This window comes from Cibotium barometz, chromosome 63, assembly GCF_041138505.1.
Source record: "Cibotium barometz isolate CiBa-2024 chromosome 63, ASM4113850v1, whole genome shotgun sequence".
NCBI classification, from domain to species: domain Eukaryota; kingdom Viridiplantae; phylum Streptophyta; class Polypodiopsida; order Cyatheales; family Cibotiaceae; genus Cibotium; species Cibotium barometz.
In genome coordinates this window covers 6,421,209-6,435,757 of record NC_141108.1, presented here as the reverse complement: position 1 = coordinate 6,435,757, position 14,549 = coordinate 6,421,209, and the positions used below count along the sequence as shown (strand labels likewise).

At 48.8% G+C, this 14,549-nt stretch overlaps 1 long non-coding RNA gene across 1 annotated transcript; it reads left to right on the top strand.

The window, feature by feature from the left end:
- Nucleotides 1–1,021: 1,021 nt before the first annotated feature.
- Nucleotides 1,022–13,893, top strand: LOC147603601 (uncharacterized). The gene is made up of 3 exons (XR_015265599.1): nt 1,022–1,152; nt 13,379–13,475; nt 13,556–13,893. It is a non-coding gene; the product is annotated as an uncharacterized LOC147603601 (long non-coding RNA).
- The last annotated feature ends 656 nt before the right edge of the window (nt 13,894–14,549 follow it).

Sequence of the window (14,549 nt, the reverse complement as noted above, 5' to 3'; positions counted from 1 at the left end):
GCCCTGAGAATCACTTTCGTATTGTTTTGTGCAAAGGATGGAATGTTAATGTTGGCATTTTGAATATAATTTCAACAGTGGATGATTCTCTTTCGTCCTCATGTGATGACAATGGGTGCGCTCGCAAAAGCACAGAAAGTTCTTGATGAGCATCCTGTTTGGAACGTAGTCTCTTGGAATGCACTAATGGCAGGATATGCCAAACAGGGGCAAGGCGAGGAAGCACTGAACTGTTTTGAGAATGGATGCAACTCGAGGGAGACACGGTCACCTTCACTTGCATCTTCAAGGCCTGTGTCAGCATAGGAGCAGCTGACAAGGTCAATCAAATTCATGATGAGATTGTTAGTCAGGGGTTGCACGGAAAAGATATTGTGCTTGGTAATGCTTTGGTGGATATGTACACCAAATGTGGTGCGCTTGCAAAAGCAGCACAAGTGCTTCACGAGCTTCCTGTTCGGAACGTAGTCTCTCGGTGTTACATACCTAAAGCTAATCCTTGGGATTAGGGACTAATCTGGCAGGGTTGGGAAGCCCTGAGATTAGGAAAAGCAGGTGGATACAGGTGGCCAAGGTTAGGGCTGTGTACAGAACTGGCGCATACTGAGGGTGTGCGTAGGTCTCACAGCGGGCAGCATGTGTGCAATCAGCAGCTGATGCGTGGGGCTGCAGGTGTAGCGGGCAGCATCTGTGGTGGGCTGTACAGACCTGAATAGGCCGTACGGTGCCATATGTTAGCCTGTGCAGGCCTCACAGCAGAAGTGGCCGTGGTTGGGCAGCGGGCAGAAAGAGAGAGAGATGGAGATGTCGACGCGCATGGCTGGGCAGAAAAGCTGAGTGCTTAGCTAAGCATGGAAGGCTTTTAAATTAAACACAAGCTAGATAGGGATCAGTATGTTTTTAAGCACATCTAAACAAAGAAAGGCTGAGTGGGTTTTAACCCTGTCCTACCCCCACCACTAAAGACCACGGGGTCTTAAAGGCTCCTGTCAGCTGGGATCTACGGGCTCTGTGCACTGAAATGGAGATCGATGGCTGCCATCGCATGGGGTGGGCAAGCGCCGGAAATGGGAGGGGTTGCCCGGATCGCCATTGTGAGGAGAATTCTGGTGATGCCTGCACGAGGGATCAGAGCCCCAGCAAAAAACCATGGTAAGTGTGAGTATGAGAAGAAGTATCTGTAGGTAGTCCTTGACTCCTGATAGTCTGGTGTTTGATGGTAGTGGACTGAGTGCATGTAGAGAATGGTGAGAATAAGCTATGGTTGATGATATCTATGATGATGGTACATGGTCATATGCATCTGACATCCACATGGAATCTGTTCCCATGATGACAACAGAGGTCTGTTGGGGGTGTAAGTCTAACAAGGCTGGCTATAAATAATCATAGCATGCTCATGATGTGAAGAGGTTGGGGGATGTAAGAATATATCTGAGATGGTGTTAGGGATGCCCAATGATTAACCATATACATAGTGATGAAGCATGGCCACGAACATCTAGTATCCATGCTTAAAATATTTAGTCCACTTGGCATAGAGAGCTAGATGTCACCAGTCGGGGAAGTCCTCAAGAGAACTGTTAGTTAGAAAAGGTACTTTTTGTTAGTTGCTAATTAGGGGCATGCATGGTGCTCAGCAGAAAGAAGCAGAAGAGGAAAAAATGACGAGGAGCTAAACAGAGGAAGAGAGAGCTGGGATGCTTGATGATCAGAGAAGCTGGAGCAGTGAGGAATTGGACTTCAGGTTCCTGTATTAGATGATATAAGTGAGGCTAGAGGAGGAAGGTGTGAATTGAATGACCAGGAGGCTGGATACAGGGCTTAATTGGATGGACAGGTGATTAAGTTAGAGACTGTGCGCCGACTGGAAATTGTGAAATCCCACACATCAGGTTTCAATGAGGGGATTCCAAGTGGGTACAAGAATTTGCTCGCTGAAGCTCCCGCTCTCCCCCCCCCCCTGCTCGCGCTGCCTGCACGCCCTTCCCCCTACCCACCCACGTGCCCCCCCCCCCCGCCTGCCCTCGCTTATGCGCCCCCCCTCCGCCTTGCTCTCTTGCGCTGAAGCGCCCGCCCCCATCTGCTCGCCATCCTGCCCCCCTCCCCTCTTCAGTGCCCCGTCCCCCCCTCCGCCAGCCCTCTCTTTCCCCCCACCCCTCCTTTCGCGCTGCTTCTGCCCCCCCCCCCCCCCCCCAGGGTTTTCTCTTCGCCGCCTTACCCCCCCCCTCCCCTTCTTTCTGGTTTTTCCGCCCCTTGGGGGTTCTTTCCTTTTTTAACCTTCCGCCTTCCCCCTCCGCCCTTTGTGTGCAGCTCGGTTCTTGCAGGTCTCTCCGCATTCGCTCCGCCTTCGCCATAGCTTCAGACTCTGATGGAGGCTCCTCCCGCCCCACCTCAGAGGGACTCTTCCGCAGCCCCCTCGCCTGCCCCTGGCTGAGGATACCCCCATCAGGCTTTCTCTTTCGCCAGAAGAGGAAGCGAGCCTCGCCGCAGAGGTGGAACGCCTCCACGCACATTCCACCATTTGCCGTATAGTCGGCACTCGCCCCAGCAGAGGGGAGATCTGGGATCTTCTCCAGGCCCGCCTTCTTGCAGATGTGGGCAAGATCCTGGACGTTCAGCTACTGGGCCGTGGACACTACCAGATCGAGTTCGAGACTGCCCAGAGCGTGGCCCAGGTCCTAGTCCGCAGGAGACCCTGACCTTCACCGAAGCAGCAAGTCCTTGATGGCCCGCCCACAGATGCGGCTCGGCAGGCAGCCTCCGGGACACTTGCTCAGCCCACAGAGACCTCGGAGTGGCAGCGTGGACAGGGGCGTCGTCGAGGGAGACAGCCACAGCAGCACGCCCAGAGACGGATGCAGCAACAGCCACAGTCTCAGCATCACTGGGTTCCCGTGAGGAACAGCTTAGCTCCCCTCCAGGAGGAGACCCCAGCGCCGACTGAGGACCAGGAGATGCCAGCACCCCCTCCTTCGCCCCCACCCCCTCTCCCCCATCCCCCCCTCCCGCCTCGCTTCCACCTTCGCCTCCTCCCGTCCCCACTCCGGTTTCGGCAGCGGCTCCTTTCCCACCCCCTTCCCCCTCCTCCCCCCCCCCCGCTCGCCTCAGCTCCTCGGGAGGCCCTGGTAGTCCCCTGGCGTTCACGTACAGTCCGGAGGGCTCTGAGCACCGACCTTGCTCGAGCACCGCAGAGGAGACTTACCATGCCGATTCGGGCTTCACGGATATCCTCTATCTGTAGTCGGCTGAGTCGTCTCAACACGAGACAGCGCTCGGAGGCTTTTGATTACTCCTTCACACGGCTTTTTGGAGCAGAGGGCCCCCATGAGCTAGCACCTATCAGAGTTCATGTAGTGATACCTCCGGGCCGTGGGGAGGAGACACTTGATTCAGCGGTGGCCTTCTCATTCCCTCTCTGTGGCCCACGCGACCGGGAGTGGACTCTGGAGCTCGCTCTTAGCACTTTGAAGACTCAGACAGTTGAGTTTTCGCACCATGTGAGTGATCTGGAGGTGAGAGATGTGATAGGCCGACTATGGGAGTTGGCTCATTTTTTCATTGATCTCGGGAGTGTGGATGCCTCAGGGATTCGACATTTGGTCGTTCGCATAGTGGCAGACTTAGCACGCGACCCTGGATATGTATGCATACACGAGGTTGCTCTGTCTGAGCGGGAGGCAGTCGCCATGGGACACGGCCACTGGCGCCTGATCCGAGATTCTTGCAGCACACCGGGTGGGAGATTCGTAGCCGCTCGGATGGGGACTATTCTCCATCCAAGCCGCTTGCGAAGGCCCGCCGTACGGCTGAGACAACATCCACCTCAGCAAGTCATCCATGAGGATCATCTCATGGAATGTACAGGGCCTTGGCGGCGCACATTATATACGTTATCGTGGTTGCTTGAGGCAGAAGCTTCAGAGATGCCTGGTTGGGGGCAGTATTGATATTTTGATGATGTAGGAGCACCATTCAGGTGAGAGCAGGATCCGGAGATATGGTTTGGTGATGCCTGGTAGATGGGACACCTTTTGGTCTGCAGGGTTTGGCCCCTTGGGTGGGTAGGGAGGAGTATGTATGGTCATTGCGGATGTATGGCGCCTGTCCATTGTGGATCGCGGGATCATTGTGCCTGGTAGAGCACAATATGTCATTCTGAGGACGCATGATGAGCTCTTTGGCGTGCTCAATGTCTATGCGCCCAACCATGCTAGTGCCAGAGTAGAGTTCTGGACCCAAGTTATGGATGCATTGCCAGAGGCCGCACATTGGTGTGTCGAGGGAGACTTCAACATGCTTGAGGACCTGGCCGATAGGGTGGGAGGCAGTCATGTTACAGTGCACGAGCGATTTTGCATGACACTGAGGATCACTGATGCACGGATTGACGCCTGCCTTTTTTATGCGCTATTGGGACCTTTTGGGGCCAGGCCTCCCGCAGGGGCTTTCAGTATGTTTTGGACACTGGGGTGATGCCACAGAGCTTTTCAGAGGGCTTGATCTTTCTTATCCCCAAGGGGGAGGGAGTATCAGATAATATTCGGCATTGGAGACCTATTACGATCCTCAATACTGTCTACAAGGTCTTAGCAAAGGCCTTGAGTTTGAGGATCCAGCCCTTCCTGGGGGAGTTGATTCATGCTGACAGGATTCGTCAAGGAGCGTAGTATCCTTGACAACATTTTCACCTTCTGGGAGGCGACGGCCCGAGCTAGATTTCTTGGTGAGGACTTGGTCGTGATGCTTCTCGATTTTGAGAAGGCATACGATAGAGTCGATTGGGGTTTCTTAGAGGGCACTATGCTTCGCCTGGGCTTTGAGCCAGGTTGGATTCGAGGGGTGGCGGCTCTATATTCCACAGCTTATAGCCAGGTGCTGATTGCAGGAGGACGGGGGCCGAGTTTTGAGTTGACCAAATCAGTCCGTCAGGGGTGTTCTCTCGCCCCGTTTCTTTTTCTCTTCTTTGGTGAGGCTATGAGCATGTATCTGATGGCAGAGGAGGTTGGTTTGAGAGGACTCCAGCTCCCAGTCCGGGGGGAGGACCTGCTCGATGCTGAGTTTGGTGATGACACGGGTTTATTTTTGCATGGCCAGGAGGCCAATCTTCAGCGGCGGGCAGAGCAGTCGCTCCAGGTTTAAGTGCAGTTTCGGGAGCATTGATCAATTGGCGTAAGACAGTGGCCTTTTGGATCAGCAGCGCTCCCACTCCGGCATGGAGCCGAGACCCGGGTTTTAGATGGATTCCTCCTGGCACAGCAGTGCGATATTTGGGATGCCAGATTGGACTAGATTTGTCACCTGAGCAGCAGATTGCCCCGCTTCTTCTGAGCGTTCGGAAGAAGCTTTTGTATTGGAGTACAGCTCGGCTATCCTTGGCTGGGAGGGTGGTGGTGGCAAATCAGGTGCTTTTAGCGACCATGTGGTACATTACGTCTTGCTGGATCTTCTCGAGCTCTTGTATCAGCCAGGTACAGAGGTTGATCAGGAACTTTCTTTGGTCTGGGCGGGATGGCCAGCCAGCCCGGGCAAAGGTTGCTTGGGCAGTTAGTACACTTCCGATGGCCCAGGGAGGCTTGGGCATTATAGATCCAGTTGATCAGAGTAGAGCCTTATTGGGGAAGCTTATTGTTCGGGGGCTGCTTCCAGGCGCTGAGCCTTGGAAAGAGCTTCTTTTGCAGCGGCTGCAGGCTCAGGCTCCCCCAGCAGGGGGCACTTAGGCACCAGAGATACGATGGATCTTCATAGAGATGAGGAGGACAGGCCTCAGTAGAGGATGGGAGGACAGATTTGCCTTGAGCATCCTGAGAGCTTGGGAGTTGCTGAGACCGGGGCTCTCTCAGAGACCTCCTTCTTGTGATGAGGAGCGGGCCAGACAGCCGCTCATCTGGAGCCCAGCGGTTTGCACAGAGCAGGGTCATATGCTGGGTTCTCGGCCTCGTCTAGCCTGGGGACCATTGGCGGCAGGCCCAGCACGTAGTTTTGGAGACTGGCAGGCCTTCTGCAGTCTCCCAGAGGAGATCCAGGTGGAGAGGCTGAGTCACTTCAGAGGGGGGTTGATTATGAGGGATGACATTCAGGAGGCACTCATAGAGGAGTGGTTCACGCCTCTTGAGCCCGTGGCCCCACGGTGGATGGGAGCCTTACACAGTTGGAGAATCATGATTGCTGTCAGAGCTTGCACTGAGGATGGCAGATGCCTCTACTATGAGATCCAGGATGAGGGAAGACTTCAGAGAGTGGAGGTGGAGTCGCCTTTGGTTGCAGAGTGCATCTTTCAGAGGATATGGGTAGTGGCCGCCGCTTCTCGGAAGTGGCATATTGACCCAGACCCTGCAGATGTGGACTCTGATTGGCGCATATGGGCATATGCAGCGCACCCCTTGGCCCGGCTCCAGTGGGACCCTGGCGAGTACGAGTGGCATGATCCTTATGCATCCCTTGAGGCCACAGAGATCACCTTTTTCCAGTATACTGTTCGGTTGGGGCGACATATTTTGACGGCGAGGAGGATGGTCTCTCCAGCTGCATCGGGGCACTGGCGGCTACAGGGACTCTCATAGGAGTTCCTGGAGGATTTTTGGACCAGGCTCTGGGCTAGTCGACAGGCACGTAGGATCTCGACTTTCCAGTGGTTGGTCGCCCACAGGGGCTCTGCAGTTGGCACCTGGCTTGTCTACAGCGGTCTTCCGGCGGCCTGCGTCCGATGCGGCCACCCTATGGAGACACAGAGACATTGCCTATGGGACTGCCCTCAGGCGCAACAGATTTGGCTGCGGATGCTGCGCATTCTGGCCCCCCTCTCTCCAGAGGGTATGTATACGTGGGGTGCCGCTGCTTTGTCGACTTCGTCAGGGCCTGCTATGGGCTATGAGACGGAGCAGGAGGCCATCAGATTCATTAGGGGCGAGCCTCTCCTCGTTCCTTCACCGGATTTCTCGTCCGTCGGCTGGACACAGGAGAGGGATCTACGATGGGAGCTCCTCAGCAGGCTCACCATTTGGTTCACCTGGAGGGCCCAGTGTTTCGGGGCCTTTGAAGGGAGATTGGAGCGACCAGCAGAGACTGTTCGGGGGATTTGGCAGGCATTGATCCACACCCTGCGAGGACAGTATGACCGCATCCGGGGCGACTCCGGATGAGGCGATCTTGCGGCGCCAAGCCTTTCACACCACTTGGCGCAGCGGCCCCTTCTATACCCTACACGCGGGGTCCCCCCGTTGGCACTACAGGCCACCTGTTTGGCTTTTCCCCCCTCCTATTGTATGATATAGCCTCTCAGTTCTTTGTACTGGTACTTGTACTTTTCAGCACCTAGGGAGAGTCTCCCTGGCTGCCTTGCTTTGTTCTCTGCTCTGTTTTCTCATGAGCAGAGAGGATCTTTTGTAGCCCTACGGGCGTTTTTATATAACTAATGAAAGGATCTTTTCTCGGGAAAAAAAAAAGTTAGAGACTGTGTGAGAAGGGTGATGAAGGATTTTGATTATCATGGTACTGAGGATCAATGACCAGAGCAGGGTGAATTAGACAGGTAAAGGACCAGTTTGATTGGACAAGCCTTTGTACCTTGGGGAATTACTCTGTTGGAACTTGGCCTTCTCCTCAGGTTTCATGGTAATTGAAGTTCGACTCACTTAGAAGTTTGTGGCTTCTGGTTGGGGATTCATCATTGGATGTCTCTACCTTATGCTTTCATAGAGTTGTGTAGAAATAGGTGTGAATTAGTTATCATAACTTTCATCTTGTTTATGAAGGTTTAATCAAAGTTAAGCTGTATTTGAATTTATCAATACCAGAGTCTCATTGGTGTCTAAAGTGAATTGTATCTGAGAGATCAAAGGTGGAGCAGGCGGCGATTTACTGGGAATCTTGAGCGTTGGGTTTTTGTGTAGATTGATCATTAGGAGTGAATGCTTGATTGTACAGGTATGATTTCATCTACTGAATGGATTTAATTGGGATTTAGCGATTGAATAGTGTGAGCTATTCATAGGATGGGACTCTGGTTTGTACGACTAGTTTGAAGGGGACCATCTGTGAACAAGACTTTTCAAGCTTAAGAGGCTTATGTTTCAGTCTGACAGAGCTAGGTAGGAGGTTTTTGACTGGGTGATCTCCGGTTTGAGTTGGATAAATTCTATTGGAGGACATAGCAACAAGTAGGTCTTATGTGTTTTGGATCCAGGTGTCATAAGGAACATAGAAGGTGGGCCTCTCTGAATTGCCAGGAAGGGAGTCAACTAGGGGGTAAATTTGGTGGCAAGATAACTGGGAAGCAGAACAGATTTGGACTTGAATAAGGGACTCTGTACAAGATCAGAGATTGTCTAGTTGGGGAACAATTGGATTGGGTTGTTTAGATCCGAGTAGGGGGGATGGTATAGTATCAAAGATGATCAGGGAAGGGATTACTAGGATGGTGTTCTGTTGAGGATTAAAGAGGGAGAGAGACCATGAGTTAAGTGGATTGATAGAGAGTAGTGGCTTGGATCAAATACCTCAAAGGTATAACAACGGACCTACTTTGATTCAAGGGTATTAGTTGAGCTGGTTCAAAGGGTATCAGTTGAGCTGATAGGTGGTTTGGAGTAGGTGATTTAGGAACCCCTAGTTCTGGTCAGTAAATTTCACTACTGAGTGGTGTCTGGTGGTGTTATAGAGGCCATCACCCAGAGCCCTCACATGTTTTGGTTCCCCCACTGAGGATTGGAAAGTTCTTGTTAAGGGCTTTAATCTGCAGGTTGGAATCTACTTGGTGATCAACTCAGGACCACGGCAGGTATGGGATATGAAGTGTTCAAAGGGCAAAGGACTGAAGATGTCAACCAATTTCTCAGGAGGATTGAGCTGGCAGCTTTGAGTAGTAACAGGGATTAGGATACATACAAGCTGAGGATGGCGAGTTTGCTTTTGGAAGGACCAGCCAGGGAATGGTATGAGGATGTGGTTACAGATGTTGAAAAGGGGATTGGGACAGGTTGAAAGAGGCATTGAGAAGGAAATATGGGAAGGCAATAGTCCTGAAGACCTATGGAGGGATCTTAGCAAGTTGTACCAAAGAGAAGATGAAGAGATATCAACCTTTGTGGGAAGATTTGAGGCTATTTGGAGAAGTATACTCAAGAGCTTTGGGAGAGAACCAGGTACCACCTGATTCCTTGAAAAAGGATAGGTTTATTGGTGTATTGCATGGCAGCATTAAAGAGAAGGTGGAATTGAAGGACCCTGACACATTTGTTGAAGCTGTAAGGATAGCAATTGAGCAATGGAGAAAGAAGATGAGGAAGCTGGAGCTAGCAAGGAAGGAAAGGGAAGCATGTATGCAAATCAAACAGGAGTAGGTACTACATGGTCATATAGTGGATCCTCTACCTATTGACATGTATTCGGAAAGGGGAGTTCCAGTGGACGTTCCAAGGTTGATGGACTCAAATAGGACTTGGGATGGATTGTATCAAGAGATCCAGAGACTCACTGAGTAGATTGGCAATCTTAACCTTGCTGTCTAGGGGATTCAGAGTCAAGTGAGAAGGCCACAAGGAGAGAGACAGCTAAGAAATAGATTGAAAGAGGTACAATGCTTCAATTGTGGAGAGAGAGGTCACATAGCACCTCAGTGTCTTCAGCCTAGAAGGGAGCCAGGTGGGATATACCCAGTGATTCAGAGACAGGAAGGAGATAGACGTGTGGACCACATAAATAGGGGAAATGGGAATAAGTGATTCAGAGACAGGAAGGGGATAGACTTGTGGACCACAGAAATAGGGGAAATGGGAATTAGTTGCCAGTACAGGGTCAGGGTCAGGCTTAGGGTCCCTTGGGAAATGTGAAAATTTTAGAAGCTATTCTAGAGGAGACAGATGAGGTTGATATGATAGTCAATAAAAGGACAAGGTTGCAAAGGTTAGAATTTGAAGTAACAGATAGGGAAGAAAAAGCCAAGAGGAGATCATAGAAGGGGAAAGCTCCCACGGATCAGGGTGAATCTAGTAAACAAGGAAAGGTTAGGGCTAGGAGAAGGAAGATTGGAATAAGAGATTTTAGCTAGGAGAAGGCCAGGCACCATTAAGTTTGTTGACAAATGTAAAGCACAAAAAGGTTGACATTGCCTATGGACAATTGTTTATAGTTGAATTCCAGTGTGAGAAGGCAATGGCATAAGCTTGCTAGCATCAGAAGGGTAAAGGTTAGGGTGTCTGAAGCAAGTGTGGTTTAAGTAAGTAAGGTGCCAGATGTATTGCCTTTGGTAGATGTCTGGATCCATGGCAGAAAGATTAGCAAAGTTTACATTGATGGTGGAGCTCGGGTATGTGTGATTACTAAGAAAGTAGTTCATGCCCTAGAGTTGGAGGTTACTGGAAGATCCATGTTTAGTGTGAAGATGGCTAACAGTGCCAGAGTTGTTGAGAGACGCGTTGCATTTGGCAATGCTACATTGGTGTTATGGATGATGGGTGAGTTGTGGACCACCTTGATTAAGAGGGGGTGTTGAAAGATGTAATCGCGGTGTTGTGTGTATGTGGGAAAGCACCCTAGAGGTGCAAGATATTGTGGTGAGATAAGAATGCCACATGTAATATTGTATGGTGTGTGATTGTTGACCAAAAGAGTGCAAAAGGGAGTGCCACATGGATGATGATGTGTAAAGTGGGATAAGGCTAGAATATGGAGCTGCCCATGGAAGCTGAAAATGGAGATTTTAGCAAGTATGAAGGTTATGGAGTCTTCGATGTCAACAAGGAAGCTGCCAAGAAAAGATTTGTGAAGGTATTTTGTGATTTTTGGCCTCTAATTTGGTGTTTGAGCATGGAAGAATGCTCGCATTTGAGAAGAGTTGCTATTTTGGAATGTGTGAATCCCTTGGTACCTTGCAATTTGGCAAGAATGTGAGGTGAATACTTGTTCATGTGAAAACAAGTAATTGTGGGGACTGGTTGTAGCCCAAGTGGAGCTGATTGTGCTCATTGATTTGCTCATGAAAGATGAGCTGGTTCTGGATGCTATTGGAGCATTCATTTTTCTGATTTGGCACCTTGTGGTTTCTAAATGGGGGGAAACCTATGTTTGGAGAAGCACCCTTTGGAGCATGCAACAATGGATGTATGCTTGTGAGGAGCTCAATGGTGAGCTTATGAATGGCCATTCAAATGGCTATGTAACCTTGGGAGAAGGTTCATTGCAGAGGCAAAGAAGCTACAATGCAGTAGCTGCAAATGGAGCTCACTAGTAATGTACTGTAGTCAAAGAGAAGGGCTGCAACAAATGTGAAATTTGGGTACAGAGTAGGTGAAGGCCTAGCATAGCCAAGTTTCAAAGTGCAATAGAAGGAATTGCATAATTTGTGGAGCTATGGCAATTAGAATTGGAACAAGGAGCAAAGGCAAGTGGAAGAAAGTAGAGAGAATGTTGAATCAAGTTGACAGTAACAACAACAAGCGTGTGACAAGGGTTCTGTTAGAATATGTGCATCTTTGTGTTTTTTGGGGCTTTACCATTTATTTGGTATTTTATACATTTTACTCCTATTTATTTGTCCAGGGCCAATCGGCCAGCCCTAGAGGCAGTCGACCAGGTTCCTATTGCACTATATAAGGAGTTTCCCATTTTGTCACTCATTCATCCACTTCACTTGCACATTGTTCAACACTCAGTTGCTCGCTATTGCCATTGTAAAGCTTTACTGCTGTTATAAAAGGTGACTGAAACCGGACGGAAACCCGGAGCGATGGACAGACCCTTTAGTTGCCCAACAAAAGATGTGAAGTCGCAGCGGAAATGATTATAAACAATAATAAAAGGAACACAACATTGAGCCGGAACGGCCGGCCCCCCGTAGGAACTTCTTTATTCATTGAGAAGCTTTACAAAATACCAAGGTGCGGCTGTGAACAACACCAAATCTTTCCACAAACTTCCTCAGCAGCAAACGTTTGCACAGGAGTCAAAACACAATCTTTTGTCTCCAAAAACAGCCCCTGATTTGGCCCAGCTGTTGTACCACTGTACAACCTGAGCAAAAAAAAGAGAGAAGTCTTTCCTGGCCACTGTACCACTGTACGGCCTGCCACAGTACTTTGATAAGTCCACGATCCACGAAGATCCTCCCAAAATCTGTGCAAAGGTAGCTCAAAAACAGCCCTCTAAACTGTCCCGGAACAAGAGAGAGATAAGCCGCCTACTGCCCATTGTATGTCCGGTGCAAGGGAAAAAGAGAGAGAAAATCTACCCGTTGCCCACGATACGGCCAGCAATCTGACCAGTCAGCTCCCCTTCTGTACGGCCAGCAAACTGGCAAGAAAGAGGAGAAAAGTTGGTGCTTGCTGAAGACTGAGTGAAGAGGAGAACAAACAAGACCTGTACGGCCAGCACAAAAGAGGAGGGAACAGGCTGCCCCACTGCTGCACCTGTACTGCCGCGAAAGATAGAGAGGAAAAACCAGCCCGTCAGCCTTCGCCTAGAAGAGAAGCGCCTGCTGCCTTCTGTACGGACAGCGCTAAGGAGCCAAGGAGAAGCAGAGGGAGAGAACACTTCTCCAGTGCTGCCCGCCTACTCCCCCATCATCATGCGCATACTTGTTCTTTTTTTAATAGATCCGGCCCTCCCCTCTATATCCAGCCCATGCTTGCTTTTCCACTTGTTAAAAGTGGCAGGCCCTCCAAAAATACCATAAACCTCTCTTTTTGGGAGCGCCCACTCAAAGTGTTCACACATGGTTAATAAAATTTAGGTCCACCTCATATATAAGCTCCTTGTTCAAATCCCCATATGTCCACCCACTTATAAGTAAGTGTGAACAAAAATCCTTATAAACCATATAAGTGAGTAAAATCCTGTAAACTCATGTCTTGTAAACCGCCTTCAGGTAGAAATATGCGAGATAAGCCTTCACACACGTTCTATAACAAAACTTGGCTTTACACAGGCGTCTTCCATCCTGTGGCTTTGCTGCGCTGTGGAAAAATCCCCGTTCACACCTTGGTTCTACCTAGTGTATGAAACACTGGTCGAGACGGGTGAGGGACCAAATGGTGACATCCCCTTCGTCTTATAAAGCAGTTGTCCGCAACTGTATAAGCTGTATAACCATCATATCAAGAGAATGATGTGCTTGCCATGGGATAATGACGGCATCATCTTTTTTGACTCTGTGTTGCGAAGTGACCCTCAACATTATCTTCCTGTGGTTCATCGGTGATAATGATTAAGTCTTTTATTTTTGTTATGTCCCCTTTTCCTTGGTGATTGCTATTATAAGTCATTGCTCTTACTTTTTCAGTGCACTTCAACTAATCTCATAAACAAATTGAGTCTTTTATCTTTGTTATGTCCCCTTTTCCTTGGTGATTGCTACTATAAGTCATTGCTCTTTCTTTTTCAGTGCACTTCAACTAATATCACAAACTTGCACAAATCCCATTTTGAAGAAATATTTGGAGGCCCCAAAGAATGAATTCTATTTTGTGTCTACACTCGAGGTACATCAAAGCCCATATTTTTTGCAATTGAACCAATAGCTCTCAAGGTATACACATTAATACATAAATTGATTGCGTAGGTGTTGCGCTAACCAAACACTATTGGTTGTGGTTATTATATAATGGCATACATGAAGGGCCTTATTAAAGGGGATTTTCTAAAGACAAGATCAAAGAATTGGGTGAATTTATACATTCATGGATATTTTGACTCTTTGCTATATTAACTTGATCGAAAACTTACCAAATTTTCATCTGATGTAGCTAATAAGAATATGGTTTAAGCACAATGAAGTTGAAAGTTTGAAGAAAGATCTCATTGATTGGTGCCTTCACACAATGGATGGGGGAGGATCTTTAGTTGCGTAATAGAAAATGACATACCTTGATACCTTTTTTTTGGATATGTAATCATTTTGGCATTCTATTGGATACGGAACAAGTAAAATTCCAAAGTAGCATAATTGGATACGTTCCTTTTTTGGATATGTAACAACTACAAATCATTTTGGATATGAGATATTTTGGAAAAGCATTCCTTCAGATATGTAGCTTTTTGTGATTTTATATATAAAAATTGATGTATCTTGGATATGTAGCTTTTTGTGATTTTATGTAGCTAATTTTAAATGTCTTTTTAAACATCACATCGCAACACATCAATTAGAGCGTCATTTACTTGATATGCTCTTGGATTTTTTTAATTACAAGGTTTTCCCATGAAAGTAAACTTGGAGATAAACTACTGACACTCCAGCTACGCAGTGCCGAGGGCATCTCTAGAGAGTAGATGCCACCTACTCTATCGCAGGCCTATATGATCACAGGACCGAGCCTGTGCGGGGTCTGCTCTTGTGCGTGGTGGTGGTCTTTGGATTTCTCTCTCTCAGACGTTGTTCCTGCACACCTCTTCTCACACCTTGTAGTCTATTCTACAGTCATTTGTATTCGATTGAGCTGCGCATCGTTTTTCTTCACTGTTACCACTACTAAGTGTGCGTGGTATAGTGATGACTTGTATCAGTGTTCGCATAGTAATGCAAGTGTCTTGCTCCTCTTTGCACTCTTGTCTCC